The following is a 15,587-nucleotide window of genomic DNA, read 5'->3' on the forward strand; positions in this document are numbered from 1 at the left end:
CCATACCTGAAGAGGAGCTCACAGCTAGTATCTTGCTCAAGGAAGCATCGGGAGCTGATTCAGACCATGTCTGAATTAGTCATATGCTGTAGCTTTTAATATTTTCTTATGGCTCTTTTGCAACACTGGAATGTGCTGTGTTGGAATATCCGTGGCTTGAACTTGCCGGTTAAACATCTAGCTCTCTCAAATGCAATTCGTGATAGTGGATGCTCGGTTATTTGCTTGCAAGAAACTAAGATGCAAACTTTTGATGCCGCTACTCTTAAAACACTTGGCCCTAAACGCTTTGATCGATTCGCTTACATCCCATCTAGGGGTGCCTCTCGTGGTATTGTCACGATCTGGAATAGCAAGGTTTTCACAGGCACTACGTTTATAGAGAAAGATTTCGCCCTCGGAACGCAGTTTTAAATCAAATCATTCAGCGCATCAGTGGAAGCTTCTGAATATCTATGGTCCCTGTCAGGGGGATCGAAGAACTCTATTCACAGAATGGATGTTCGACATAAACATCCCAACATCAGAAGACTGGTTGATGGTTGGGGATTTCAATTATATCAGAGACCCACTGAACCGTAACAGACCGGGAGGAGATGTCCAAGACATGTTCACATTCAATGAATTCATCGGCGAGCAAGCGCTTACGGAGCTACCGATCAAAGGTAGAACCTATACATGGTCTAATATGCAGCAAGATCCGCTTCTAGAACAACTAGACTGGTTTTTCACGTCTGTGAACTGGTCCATATCATTCCCCAACACTATGGTGCGCCCTCTAGCAAGACCTGTCTCGGATCATATTCCTTGCGTCGTTGTGATACAGACAAAAATTCCTAGGAATAGAAGCTTTTGCTTTGAACCTTTCTGGATAGCGCACCCAGGATTTGTGGACACGGTTTCCTCCGCATGGTCTAAATCGATCCATCAGAGTAAAGATAGCAACGCAGCTTCGATCATCTGTCAAAAGATGAAGGTGGTTAGGGTAGCTCTTAAATGATGGAGCAAGAACATATCTCGTCTATCAATTGCCATTGACAACACCAACAAAGCCTTGCTAGAGATCGATGCGATAGAAGACAAGAGAAATCTCACCACCCAAGAGAAGAACTTCAGGTCGATCCTAAAATCTCACATCATTAGGCTATTGCAATATCAGAAGGAATATTGGAGTAAACGATGCATGGTTAGGTGGATCAAATTCGAAGATGAAAACACCAAGTTTTTCCAATCAATGGCGACCGAAAGATATCGAAGCAACTGTGTAGCTACACTTAAAAACATGGATGGCAGTGTAGTCGAAGATCACAAGGACAAAGAGGTTGTCCTATTTGAAACATATAGAGAGAGAATGGATGCGTCTAGACCACCCGACATACGGTTCGACCTCGCGTCCCTACTAAGATCAGAGATTGACTTTGATACACTCACTGTTCCTTTTGAAAAGTCGGAGATCGATGATGTCGTCAAACAAATGCCAGCGGACCGAGCACCAGAGCCAGATGGGTTTAATGGAGTGTTTCTGAAGGCTTGCTGGTCAATCATCCGGGAAGATTTCTATGGACTCTATGAAGAATTCCACAGGGGATCGCTTAACCTAGAATCTCTCAACTATGGATATATCACACTGATCCCGAAAGTGTCCTTGCCTGAAACAGTAAATGATTACAGACCGATCACGCTGCTTAACTATTGTCTTAAGATGATCACTAAGATTCTCGCCCAGCGACTTTAGAAGATCATCTTGCGGATTGTACACCGTAATCAATATGGTTTTCTCAAGGGGAGATCGATCCATGACTGTCTAGCATGGGCGTTCGAATATATCCAACAATGCCAAGAGTCTCGAAAAAAGATAGTGCTACTCAAGCTTGACTTCGCCAAGGCATTTGATACAGTTGAGCAGTCGGCGATGATTGACATCATGAAACATATGGGCTTTAACGCGCGGTGGATTAGTTGGATAAAGTGCATTTTCTCCTCAGGAAAGTCATCGGTGCTCTTGAACGGGGTTCCTGGACGACAATTTCTGTGTAGATGTGGGGTCACACAAGGAGATCCCCTCTCCCCCCTGATATTTGTCTTGGCTGCAGATCTACTCCAAACGGTGATCAACAAAGCGATGGCCGATGGGGTTCTTACGCATCCGATCGATCCTCGAGGAAATGAGGACTTCCCAGTGATCCAATATGCTAAACGACACAATCATCGTGATGCCAGCCTGTGTTGTCCAGGCCGCCAAGATGAAAGACATCCTAGATGACTATGCTGCAACCACCGGGCTCAAGATCAACTACCAAAAGTCGACGCTGGTTCCCATCAACCTGTCCGCCAACGAAAGTGAAGATATTGTGAAGATTTTCGGATGCACGAGGGCCTCTATGCCATTCACGTACCTGGGACTACCGCTGGGTACATCAAAACCCATGGTTTTGGACATGACCCCATGCTACTGCGACAACAGACCTTCCCTGGTAACGGCGCCAGGAATCCTGCTGCTGCGGCTACGCCTATAGGGACTTCCTTGGCAAATACGCAAAGGATTTCCCCGCGGCCTTGGAGCCTTGCGTTGGTGTTCCCTTGAAGATGAAAGGGTGATGTAGCACAGCGGCGGTAAGTATTTCCCTCAGTTTTGAGAACCAAGGTACCAATCCAGTAGGAGGAGCGTTCACAAGTACCTGCACAAACACAAAGAGCTTGCACCCAACGCTATGAAGGGGTTGTCAATCCCTTATAGATTGTTTGCAAAGTGAGAACTGAAAGCAAAGAGTAAACACAGCAAAGTAAAAGTGAAAGTGGAAACGAAAGTTGTGAATAGACCCGGGGGCCGTAGTGTTCACTAGTGGCTTCTCTCATGAAAACGAATTACTATCGAGCAATTGATAGAACCGCGCAAAGTCGTGACGTTATCTAAGCCAATGATTATATCTATAGGCATCACGTCCATAACAAGTAGACCGATACTTTCTGCATCTACTACTATTACTCCACACGTCGACCGCTATCCATCATGTATCTAGTGTATTAAGTCCAAAAGAACAGAGTAACGCCTTAAGAAAGATGACATGATGTAGATGGACAATCTCATATCTACGATAAAAGCCCATCTTGTTACCCTTGATGGCAACAACATGATGCGTGCCTTGCTGCCCCTTCTGTCACTGGGAAAGGTCACCACACGGTATGAACCCAAAACCAAGCACTTCTCCCATTGCAAGAATCATAGATCTAGTTGGCCAAACAAAACCCAAGACTCGGAGAGACATACAAGGATATCAAATCATGCATATAAGAAATCAGCAAAGACTCAAATATAATTCATAGATAATCTGATCAAAAATCCACAATTCATCGGATCTCGACAAACACACCGCCAAAGAGGATTACATCGGATAGATCTCCATGAAGATCATGGAGAACATTGTATTGAAGATCTAAGAGAGAGAAGAAGCCATATAGCTACTAAGTACGGACCCGTAGGTCTGAAGTGGACTACTCACGAGTCATTGGAGAGGCGATGATGTTGATGTAGAAGCCCTCCAACTCCAAAGTCCCCTCCGGCAGGGCACCGGGAAGGGTCTCCAGATGAGATCTCGTGGAAACGGAAGCATGCAGCGGCGGAAAAGTGCTTTCGTGGATGCCCTGATTTTTTCTGGATTTTTAGGGAATTTATAGGCCAGAGAGCTAGGGCAGGGGAGCGCCATGGAGACCACAAGCCTTGTTGCCGCCCCCCTGGTCACGGCAACAGGACTTGTGGGATCCCTATGGGCCCACTGCCTTGGCCCTCAAGCCTCCCGATCTTCTTCCGTTCTGGAAAAATTTATTTCGGGGATTTTATTCCGTTTGGACTCCATTCCAAAATCAGATCTGAAAAGAGTCAAAAACACAGAAAAAACAGGAACTGGCACTTGGCACTGGATTAATAAGTTAGCCCCAAAAAAGATATAAAAGGTATACAAAACATCCAAAGTTGACAAGATAACAGCGTGAAGCCATCAAAAATTATAGATACGTTTGAGACGTATCAAGCATCCCCAAGCTTAACTCCTGCTCGTCCTCGAGTAGGGAAGTCATAAAGAATGAATTTTTGATGCTTTCATGCTACCTAGCATAGATGTCCTTTGTAACTCGTCTTGTGTGACGTGAATGTTCAGATCTATTAGATTCAAGACAATAGTTTGCTATTGACGTGGAGGCAATAATAATTCAAGCAAACTAGCGAGGTAATCATGAACTTTCAAAATAACAAGGCCAAAAGAAAGTAATCCCTACAAAATCATATAGCCTGGCTATGCTCTATCATCATTGCACAACGAATTTAAATCATGCACAACCCCGGTATTGGCCAAGTAATTGTTTTCACACCTTTACTTTCTCAAACTTTTTCGACTCTCACGCAATACATGAGTGTGAGCCATGGTTTTAGCACTATAAGTGGTGTGGAGTGTGGTGGAGGTTGCAAGGCAAACAAGGAGAAGATGGTCACATTGACTAGGCATATCCATGAGCTATGGAGATGCACATCAATAGATATCAATGTGAATGAGTAGGGATTGCCATACAAATGATGCACTAGAGCTAAGAGTATGTGAAAGCTCTTGAAGAAAACTAGTGGGTGTGCATCCAACTTGCTTGCTCACGAAGACCTAAGGCAATTTTGAGGAAGCCTATCATTGGAATATACAAGCCAAGTTATATAATGAAAATTTCCCACTAGCTATATGGTGGTGAAAAAACGAGAGACTCTCAATCATGAAGATCATGGTGCTTAATATGCACAAGTGTGGAAAGGTGGTAGCATTGTCCCTTCTCTCTTTTTCTCTCATTTTTTTTATATATATTTTTTGGTGGGATTTTTGGCCTCTTTTTTTATTTATTTTTATTTTGGTGGGCATCTTTGGCCTCTTTTATTTCCTCACATGGGGCAATGCTCCATCAATGATGATCATCACACTTACAACTCAAAACTTAGAGCAATGATGACTCTATATGGAATGCCTTCGGTAGTGTACCGTGACAATGATCTAGCATGGCATAGACATCAATGGAAACATCATGCTAGCTATCTTACGATCATGCAATGGCAATGTACAAGTGGTGGCACATGTCATGGTGGTAGTCCTATGGCAATATATCTCGGAATAGCTTTGAAAAAGCCATAGTAGGTAGGTACGGTGGCTATTTTGAGGGAGGCTATATAGGTGGTTTTGTGCACCGGCGAAAGTTGCACGGCACTAAAGAAGATAGTGATGGTGGAAGGTGAAAGTGCATCTAAACCATGGACTCAATATTAGTCATGAAGAACTCATATACTTGTTGCAAAAGTTTTAGTAGTAATCGAAACAAAGCATTCAACACATACTCCTAGGGGAAGGGTCGGTAGGTATAAACCATCGCGCGATCCCGACCGCCACACAAAGGATGACAATCAATAGAGTAATCATGCTCAGACTTCATCACATAGCGGTTCACCATACGTGCATGCTACGGGAATCACTAACTTCAACACAAGTATTTCTAGATCCCCAACACCTTACTAATATAACTTCAATATGACCAGAACCACAACTCAAAACTAATTGAGATGAATCAAACTTCTATAACTATTCAATGCACATGAAGGTGGAAGTTTTCATATCCCTTTGGATAACTACCCCTTTTGAGACTACTTTCAAAGCATAGATCAACTACCAAGCCACGCACCGCCGTGCTCTAAAAGATATAAGTGAAGCACATAGAGCAAAAGCAACTAGCTCAAAAGATATAAGTGAAGCACATGTAAGCTGAATTGTCTAACCAAAAGATATAAGTGAAGCTCGACAAAATCACGGTGAGTGCATGTCTCTCTCTCTAGGTGTGCAGCAAGGATGATTGTGACACAACAAAAAAATAAAAGACTCCTACGATACAAGATGCTCCAAGCAAAACACATAACATGTGGTGAATAAAAATATAGCCCCAAGTAACATTACCGATGGATTGAAGACGAAAGAGGGGATGCCTTCCCGGGGCATCCCCAAGCTTAGGCTTTTACGGCATCCTTGAATCAACTTAGGGTGCCTTGGGCATCCCCAAGCTTAATATCTTGCCACTCTTTATCTTTTTGTCCATGAGAACTTCACCCAAAACTTGAAAACTTCACAACACGAAACTTAAACAGAAACTCGTGATAACATTAGCATAAGAAAGAAAACCACTACTTCCTTAGGTACTATAGCAAACTTAAATTCTACTTAGGTTGATGTTGGGTTACTGTATTTTCAATCTTCCATGGCTAATACCCCCCAATACTATCCATAGTTTCATCAAAATAAGCAACCAACTCAACAAAAACAGAATCTGTTAACAGCAGTCCAGTCTGTAACAATCTGTATACTTCGCATACTTCTGGTACTTCAAAAATTCTGAAAACTTACGGAAGTCTGAAGAATTTGCGTAGAAATCAGAAGCGAAAAGAATCAACTCAAAAGCTTTTACAGAAAAAAATGAAAATTCTTTTCGTCAGCAAAAAGTTTATGTCTTTTCAAGCATGACCAAACGATCATCCCCAAGACTAATCATAACGGTTTTGCTTGGCACAAACGCAAAAAGAAACACAAGAAACACAATCATAACAGAATTATGAAAGTGTTGAAAACACAAAACAGAAAGAAAAAGGATAGATTCGTTGGGTTGCCTCCCAATAAGCGCTATTGTTTAACGCCCTTAGCTAGGCAAAAAGTGATGGAATCACGTATAGTCATCTTTGGTGCTCAAACCATAAGTAGCATGATCATTTATCATCTTAAGATCTTCATCTTTATTGGATGACTCACCACTAGCTTTAGGAACAAAAACAGACTTGACGGTCTTTTTGAGAGTGAGATTTGGAATATTTTGCACGGCGGCAAAAGCGGAACCCAAGTTGGTTATGACACCTTCTAGTTTGCCAATTCTAGAGGAATCATTAACTATAGGTTCCTTCTCCCTTAAATTTTTCAAGACCATTCCCACTTTGGATCCATATTGAGTAATTTGATTGTGGATCTTTCTGTCCAAACCCTCAATAAGTTCAATTGTGGCAATTTTGTTTTCAATAGCATCAAGCCTTTGCATCACGTGTTCCAAGGTCAAGGTAGTTCCATTAACCATGAGCGGGGGTGAGCCTACCAAATTCATGATAGCTCCATAGGAGTCAACAGTATGGCTCCCCAAAAAATTCCCGCCTACGATGGTATCAAGGATATACCTATTCCAAGGAGAGATTCCAACATAAAAACTGCGAAGAAGAACGGTAGTGGATTGCTTACGAGTAGATCTACTTTGAGCATTGCAAATCCGGTACCAAGCGTCCTTTAAATTTTCTTCCTCATTGTGCCTGAAATTGAGAACTTCGTTCTCAGGGGTATCGTTTGGAGTGGTGGGTCCAGCCATTGTTGGACTATCCCACACACGAACGAGCAAGAAGTAAGCAGGCAAAAGAGAACGGCCAAAAGGCAAAAGGAAACGGCAAGGGAGAAGGGCAAAATGAAAACGGCAAATGTGAAGTGGGGGAGAGGAAAACGAGGGGCAACTGGCAAAAAAGGTAAATGCAAGAGATGAGTTTGTGACACCTACTTGGATAGATCTCCTCCCCGGAAATAGCGCCAGAAATCCTTCTGCTACTGCGACAACAGACCTTCCCTGGTAACGGCACCAGGAATCCTGTTGCTGCGGCTACGCCTATAGGGACTTCCTTGGCAAGTACGCAAAGGATTTCCCCGCGGCCTTGGAGCCTTGCGTTGGTGTTCCCTTGAAGAGGAAAGGGTGATGTAGCACAGCGGCGGTAAGTATTTCCCTCAGTTTTGAGAACCAAGGTACCAATCCAGTAGGAAGAGCATTCACAAGTACCTGCACAAACACAAAGAGCTTGCACCCAACGCTATGAAGGGGTTGTCAATCCCTTATAGATTGTTTGCAAAGTGAGAACTGAAAGCAAAGAGTAAACAGAGCAAAGTAAAAGTGAAAGTGGAAACGATAGTTGTGAATAGACCCGGGGGCCGTAGTGTTCACTAGTGGCTTCTCTCATGAAAGCAACTAGACGATGGGTGAACGATTTACTGTTGAGCAATTGATAGAACCGCGCAAAGTTATATCTATAGGCATCACATCCAAAACAAGTAGACCGATACTTTCTACATCTACTACTATTACTCCACACGTCGACCACTATCCAGCATGCATCTAGTGTATTAAGTCCAAAAGAACAGAGTAACGCCTTAAGCAAGATGACATGATGTAGACGGACAATCTCATATCTACGACAAAAGTCCATCTTGTTACCCTTGATGGAAACAACACGATGCATGCCTTGCTGCCCCTTCTGTCACTGGGAAAGGTCACCACACGGTATGAACCCAAAACCAAGCACTTCTCCCACTGCAAGAATCATAGATCTAGTTGGCCAAACAAAACCCAAGACTCGGAGAGACTTACAAGGATATCAAATCATGCATATAAGAAATCAGCAAAGACTCAAATATAATTCATAGATAATATGATCACAAATCCACAATTCATTGGATCTCGACAAACACACCGCCAGAGAGGATTACATCGGATAGATCTTCATGAAGATCATGGGGAACTTTGTATTGAAGATCCAAGAGAGAGAAGAAGCCATCTAGCTACTAACTACGGACCCGTAGGTCTGAAGTGGAATACTCACGAGTCATTGGAGAGGCGATGATGTTGATGTAGAAGCCCTCCAACTCCAAAGTCCCCTCCGGCAAGGCACCGGGAAGGGTCTCCAGATGAGATCTCGTGGAAACGGAAGCATGCAGCGGCGGAAAAGTGCTTTCGTGGATGCCCTGATTTTTTCTGGATTTTTAGGGAATTTATAGGCCAAAGAGCTAGGGCAGGGGAGCGCCAGGGAGGCCACAAGCCTTGTTGCCGCGGGCCCCCCTGGCCGCGACAACAGGGCTTGTGGGCTCCCTGTGGGCCCACTGCCTTGGCCCCCAAGCCTCCCGATCTTCTTCCGTTCTGGAAAAAATTATTTCGGGAATTTTATTCCGTTCGGACTCCATTCCAAAATCAGATCTGAAAAGAGTCAAAACCACAGAAAGCAGGAACTGGCACTTGGCACTGGATTAGTAAGTTAGTCCCAAGAAAGATATAAATGGTAAACAAAACATCCAAAGTTGACAAGATAACAGCATGAAACCATCAAAAATGATAGATACGTTTGAGACGTACCACCCCACTGGATTGTAAGGCAGAAAGGAAGATAACGGCGGCAATGACAATGATATCGTATGCAGGCAAGCTAGCCCTAATGAATTCTCTCATTACATCGGTACTCATCTTCCCTATGGGGACGCTCCAGATCCCGCTGACGATTGTGGAACAGGTCGATAAGATAAGAAGGAGGTGCTTGTGGAGGAAGAAGGTGAAGGATGGTTTCAAAAGCAATGCACTTGCAGCTTGGGAGGCGGTGTGTAAGCCCAAAGATAATGGTGGGCTTGGAGTTTTAAGTCTCGGATTACAAAATGATGCCATGCTTCTAAAAATGCTGCACAGGTTCTATAACCATCGTGATGTTCCCTGGGTCTCTCTAATCTGGAACACACATTATGTAGATGAAGTGTTGCATGTATGGGGGTCGTGTGGGTCCTTTTGGTGGCGAGAGCTGGTTAAACTCATGCCTCGGCTTAGGGGGTGACCAGAGTCCAGACTAGCAACGGCCGATCCACGTTGTTTTGGAAAGATGATTGGAACAATGCGATATATGAAGACAAGTTCCCTCGAGCATTTTCTTTTGCTAGCTCTGAAGATGCATCCGTCCACGACTTCTTGAGCACGCAATCGTTGCGGGAGAGGTTCCTGCTACCACTCTCGACACAGGCTCACGATGAAGTCAAGCTGTTAATGGCAGAAATATGTGAGAGGACGACCAACCCCAATGCAGATAAATGGACATGTGCATGGGGGACTGATGACTTCAAGACGTCGGATTATCATAGGTTCTGCTTCAAAGGGGTGGTTGCCCATGCAGCATATAGCTGGCTGTGGAAATCGAAGTGCACACCGAAGATCAAGGTGTTTGGTTGGTTACTACTCATGGACAGGCTTAACACAAGGAATATGCTTGAAAGAAGACACTATAATATAGGCTCCACGTTGGATTTCTACTGTGTGGCCGCAATATAGAGGAGACGCTTGAACATCTCTTCTTCGGATGTGGGTTCAGCAAAAGTTGTTGGGAGCTGTTAGGGATTAGATGGGTTGTGTGTGATCATAGACTAGAGGTGTTGCAACACCAGAAGATGATATATCCCCGAAAGATGTTCATGGAGACCTTCCTGGTGGCAGCCTGGAGTCTGTGGAAAGAAAGAAACAACAAATGTTTTGAGAATGTGACACCCTCTCTAGACTCTTGGAGACATAGATTTGTAAAGGATTTTTCCAACCTTAGACATAGGGTGCCAGCTAGCAAGGCACATCTAGTGGACAACATTGTTGCTTCTTTGTTGATCCCTCCTCTAGTAGTGTAAACCATCCACCACCACCTCACCCCCCCCCTCCCCCCCCCCCACATGTACATGTAACATTGTCAGATCTGTTTATATATACATGTAGTAGGAGTCTTTCCTACTGTTTTACACTCAAAAAAAGATTCATAGATAATCTGATCATAAATCCACAATTCATCGGATCTCGACAAACACACCGCAAAAGAATATTACATCGGATAGATCTCCATGAAGATCATGGAGATCTTTGTATTGAAGATCCAAGAGAGAGAAGAAGCCATCTAGCTACTAGCTATGGACCCGAAGGTCTATGGTGAACTACTCACGCATGATCGGAGAGGTCATGGTGTTGATAAAGAAGCCCTCCGTATCTGAATCCCCCCTCCGGCAGGGCACCAGAATGTGCCCCAGATGGGATCTTGCGGAGAGAGAAGCTTGCGGCGGCGGAAAAGTATTTTTGTGGATCTCTCACGCAGTTTTGGATTTTTTGGGAATTTATAGGCGGAAGAGGTAGGGCAGACGAGCCACAGGGGGCCCACAAGCCTACTAGGCGCGGGACCCCCTGGCCGCGCCTAGGGGGCTTGTGGCCTCCCCTAGTGGCCTATGCCTTGGTTCTCACATCCCGTGCGTATCTTCTGTTCCGGAAAAAAATCTTTTCGGAAGTTTTATTCCGTTTGGACACTGTTTAAAATCCTCCTCTGAAAAGGGTCAAAAACACGGAAAAAAAACAAGAACTAGCACTTGGCACTAAGTTAATAAGTTAGTCCCAAAAAAGATATACAAGGCATACAAAATATCCAAAGTTTGACAAGATAATAGCATGGAACCATCAAAAAGTATAGATACGTTGGAGACGTATCACCCCCGAGACCAAAATTCTTTCGAGATGCTCTACACTTCTACAACCTCCACCCTCAAGACCTGGGCCCTAACTCTGTTAGCAACTTATGCCAATTTCAAGTCCTCTGTGAAGTGTACTTAGGAATAGAGCCCACAATTACTTTGTTCAGGGAGTTCTTTTACCTCAACCGCCAAACAGAGTTTGCTCATGGGCTCCGTTTGGAGCTTGGCGGAGGACAATTCAGAGACGAAGAGATCATGTTTTTCCTGCAGCTGCCTTGCCCAGTCACCCTAAATGTCAGGGAAATACTTGGTTTTATTGCAAGAACATTGCACCTACTGATGAGAACCCCCTGTCGGGTTTTAGAGTGGAACGTCTTCCAATGGATTTCGAACTACCTGACTCTCTTCAGAAGAACGTGCCACAATCACCCCAATCTTTCCCAAACTCAGAGACCTGAGAGCCAATGGCTTAACCGGGATTGATCTGATCCAATGTTCGGTAGAGTGGCGGATCATGCCCTTGAGTCATCGTACTGCCTTGATGTGTGACTATGATGGCCACTTAAACAATGCATAATGCTTCAACAACATTATGCTTGATCCGGATGAAGTCAACAAAATTGTAAAGAAGCTATCTGGTGAACGAAAAGACATCTACAATAAATTTGGACTGAAACCATTCTATACTCACAACCCGACTCGTGAGGTAAATATCCTTTAACATCTTTTTGCTTTGCTCATGTTTTCTTTCAGTAGTTCACAACTCGTCTTTTATTTTGTCAATGCTATTGCAGATGAAACCAATTTTCTAGAAACAGAGACTGCAAAAGGTGACGGTCAAGAAAACCAAAGTCGGCTCAAAAAGAAGAAGAACAAGGCGACCGTTGAAGAATCATCAGCCATGGGCGAGTCACAAAATGTTGATGACCAGTCTGAGGTAGACCCTTATCTTCACTTTGTTTCTAACTTACACTTACTAACCACTTCTTAGTCTTAGGATGATCATGCTGATAGCCCGGACAAAGATGTTGAGGTAATTTCAATCTCCTCCGATTCAGATCTCTCCTTCCAAGGACACCAAGGCGGGTTATTAGGAAAATTCCTTTGTCTCACCCGAAAGCTCATTTGGCTCCCAATTTCCTTTTGAAGAAGACTTTATTTTCCCCAAGGCGCCAGACACGAAGCTCTTCAGGTGATCTTGCAGCAGGTTTGCCTGATAAAACATCCACCCGTAAATGTCAAACAGAGGTACCTGATAACCCATCTTTTTTCCTTTTTAAGATAATCTTATTTCAACGGCCTCTTGAATCTCTGCCTAAATTTACCAGGAGTCGCTACCTTCATCCGGCGAGTCAACTGTGTCAAAATTGCCACCTCTTGTCTACCTTCCAGGGTAACTATTGCTTTTTGTGTCTAACACTTGATTTAGTACTCTTAATATGTTGTATATGTCTTATTTTCTACTCTTAAGTTCTAAGCCCAAAGGCAAGAAGAGAAAAACTGGCGCGTCAGCACATAATTCTGAAGCGTCTGAACAGGAGGAATTAGATTTTTCTATTCCCGAGACTCATGTTGAGCCAGCTGACACACGTGTTGATCTTCCTGAAACTCCTCAAGGCACCATTGATGATCCTGCTGATGTCCATGCTGACCCGGTGAGTGCTGATGACGCAGCCATGGAGAAAAGTCCGAAGGGCAACCCTGACCCGCCCAGTCCTTTGAAAACAACCAACGACACTATATTTGACAAGGAAAGGATTGTTATCACTTGGACGGGTTACACAAAACCGCTCTTCACTATATTGGCTAAGCATACTAGCAAAGGTGCAACACTTGACTTAGAGAAAGGGAAAGCTAAACTTGAGCTTCCCAATATTGAAAAACTTAGCTTTGGAGAACTGCACACTGGATATGTGAGCCGCCTCAACACCAGTCGGGATATGGAAACCAGTCTGGTTGGTATGATGAAGAAAAGATATGAGGTATGTTGAACTCAATCATGTACTCCGCATATCCTTAAGTAGCCCCCAAGGGTCGGGTCATCTTCTTGAAGATGATTTAGGTCTTGATGAATTTATAGAAAAGCATATTGTAGCCCCCAAGGGCCGAGTCATCTTCTTGAAGATGAGTCGGGTCTTGATGACTTGATAGAAAAACATATTGTAGCCCCCAAGGGCCAAGTCATCTTCTTGAAGATGAGTCGGGTCTTGATGACTTGATAGAAAAACAACTTGTAGCCCCCAAGGGCCAAGTCTTCTTCTTGAAGATGAGTCGGGTCTTGATGCCTTGATAGAAAAACATCCTATATCCCCCAAGGACCGAGTCATCTTCTTGAAGATGAGTCGGGTCTTGATGAATTTGTGAAGAAGCAACCGGTAGTCCCCAAGGTCCGAGTCATGTTCTTGAAGATGAGTCGGGTCTTCATCATTCTCTATTTGTGAAATTTTGACCTGTAGCCACCAAGGGCCGAGTCATATTTTTTTAAGATGAGTCGGGTCTTTATGTAGTATATATGGTTGAAAGAACTAATATGCATTAGGGCCCAAGTGTCAAGTATATTTTTTGCAATCTGCTTGAGACTTGATAATATCCACCTTGGCGACTCAGATCTTTTACCAATATCCACCTTGTTGTTTTATTGTATAGGAAACTTTGAATCAGGTCCATGCAGATTTAAGGGAGATGAAGAAAAGTTTGGCGCAGCAGCAAGATGCCAGAGCTCAATCTGAGGAGAAAATTCGAATTTCCTTCGAATAAATTGAGAAAATCAAAACTGAGTTCACAACATATAAGGGAGCCGCCGAGACTGAAAAGGCCGCCTTGGCTAAACGCGTGGAAGACACTGAGGGTAAACTGAAGCTGGTGACTGAAGAGTTAACTGGACTAAAACGTCATATTTCCGGGATGACCACAACTGTTTTTGGTAAGCCTTTGTTTGCAAGACTTTCATTCTTGACCGTTGTAGAAAATACGACATGCCGGGCGACTCATACTTTTGAATTATTTGCAGGCCCTCGATCTACCAACCTTCAAGACAACTGCGTACTGAAGCTGAAGGCTTTGTACACCTTAACAGAGCAACTTTATGCTTGCGACTTGTTCACCATCAAGGCTATTATGGGCGACAAAGAACCGGTGAAGTTCATCAGTGACATTCTGAGTCGTCTCTCAACCATGCCTAAGAAAATTGAAGAGTTGAAGAAATCAGATGCTCGTAAAGGGGTAATCACTACGTTGAGCGGGGCTCTGGCTTATGCACCAGAACTCAATGTGGAGGAGATAGCTGGCGGGTTTCCAGAATATAAGGATGATGGAACAGAGTTCACCCACGCAGACTATACCCGTTGCATGAGGGTGGCTTGTCTACCAGCTAGTCAGCTCGCTGAAGGTGCTGACCTAACAAAATATCAGGCTGCTTATGATGAGAACAACAAGTGTGTTCCACCACCCACATTTGAACCAGTGGATCTTACTCCTCAGCGTCGTAAGCATCTTTTTGCCCCTGATGTTGACCCGTCACCAATCTTGAATGAAGAAGCTGAATTGTACGCTTTAATTCATTACAACTCGGATATGGGTGACCTCCGGATCCAGGATCCAGAAGGCTCGGCGCAGGATAACCCGGAGGCGTTTTGATCAAGGTGTCTACCCAAGACCGACCCGGAAGATTCTAACCCGGAGGAACTGTCCACCGGGTTGATATATTGAAAAACTTTGGCCTTTTGTAGCCATGTAATACCTTTAGATGTAAAGATTTCTATTTTGCATCGTGCCTTCGTGCATGCTGAAGCTTTTTGCATCACCTTAATATAAGCCGCCTTTCTAAAATTTGTCGTCTTGCAATTTGATTTTTCCTTCGTAAGGTAATGGCTTCATAGCCAAAATTATCTAGATAAGCCGGTAAGAATATTGAATCCTTCCTTGGAAATATAATACCATAATATGCATCAAGTTGTTTCCAGCAAGCCGGCTCAATGAGTCGTGGCAGGTAGACGAGCTTGCAAGGCTCTAGTCATACCCTGAGATAGGTTTTTGCAATAACCTTTAGAATTTAGACTGGCGGATCAGGCTCAAGTCAGGCTTCAGTGAAGCGAGTTCTATGAACCCATGCTTTTTCTATTTTCTATATGTCGTCTCTCCACGACACCTCAATGGTTTAACCTTGGTAAGTTCAGGGTCCACAATGGATTGACTCGCCAAGAGTACATGGGGCCAATAAGGGGAGTCGCACAAACATACAGTCCAATATAACCA

General features: G+C 43.9%; 1 pseudogene; it reads left to right on the top strand.

Annotated features, from left to right (window-relative positions):
• The first annotated feature begins 1,234 nt into the window (after positions 1-1,234).
• On the top strand, positions 1,235-14,969 carry LOC123450674 (annotated as a pseudogene).
• Positions 14,970-15,587: the final 618 nt, after the last annotated feature.

Source organism: Hordeum vulgare, chromosome 4H (genome assembly GCF_904849725.1).
Source record: "Hordeum vulgare subsp. vulgare chromosome 4H, MorexV3_pseudomolecules_assembly, whole genome shotgun sequence".
Classification (NCBI taxonomy): Eukaryota; Viridiplantae; Streptophyta; class Magnoliopsida; order Poales; family Poaceae; genus Hordeum; species Hordeum vulgare.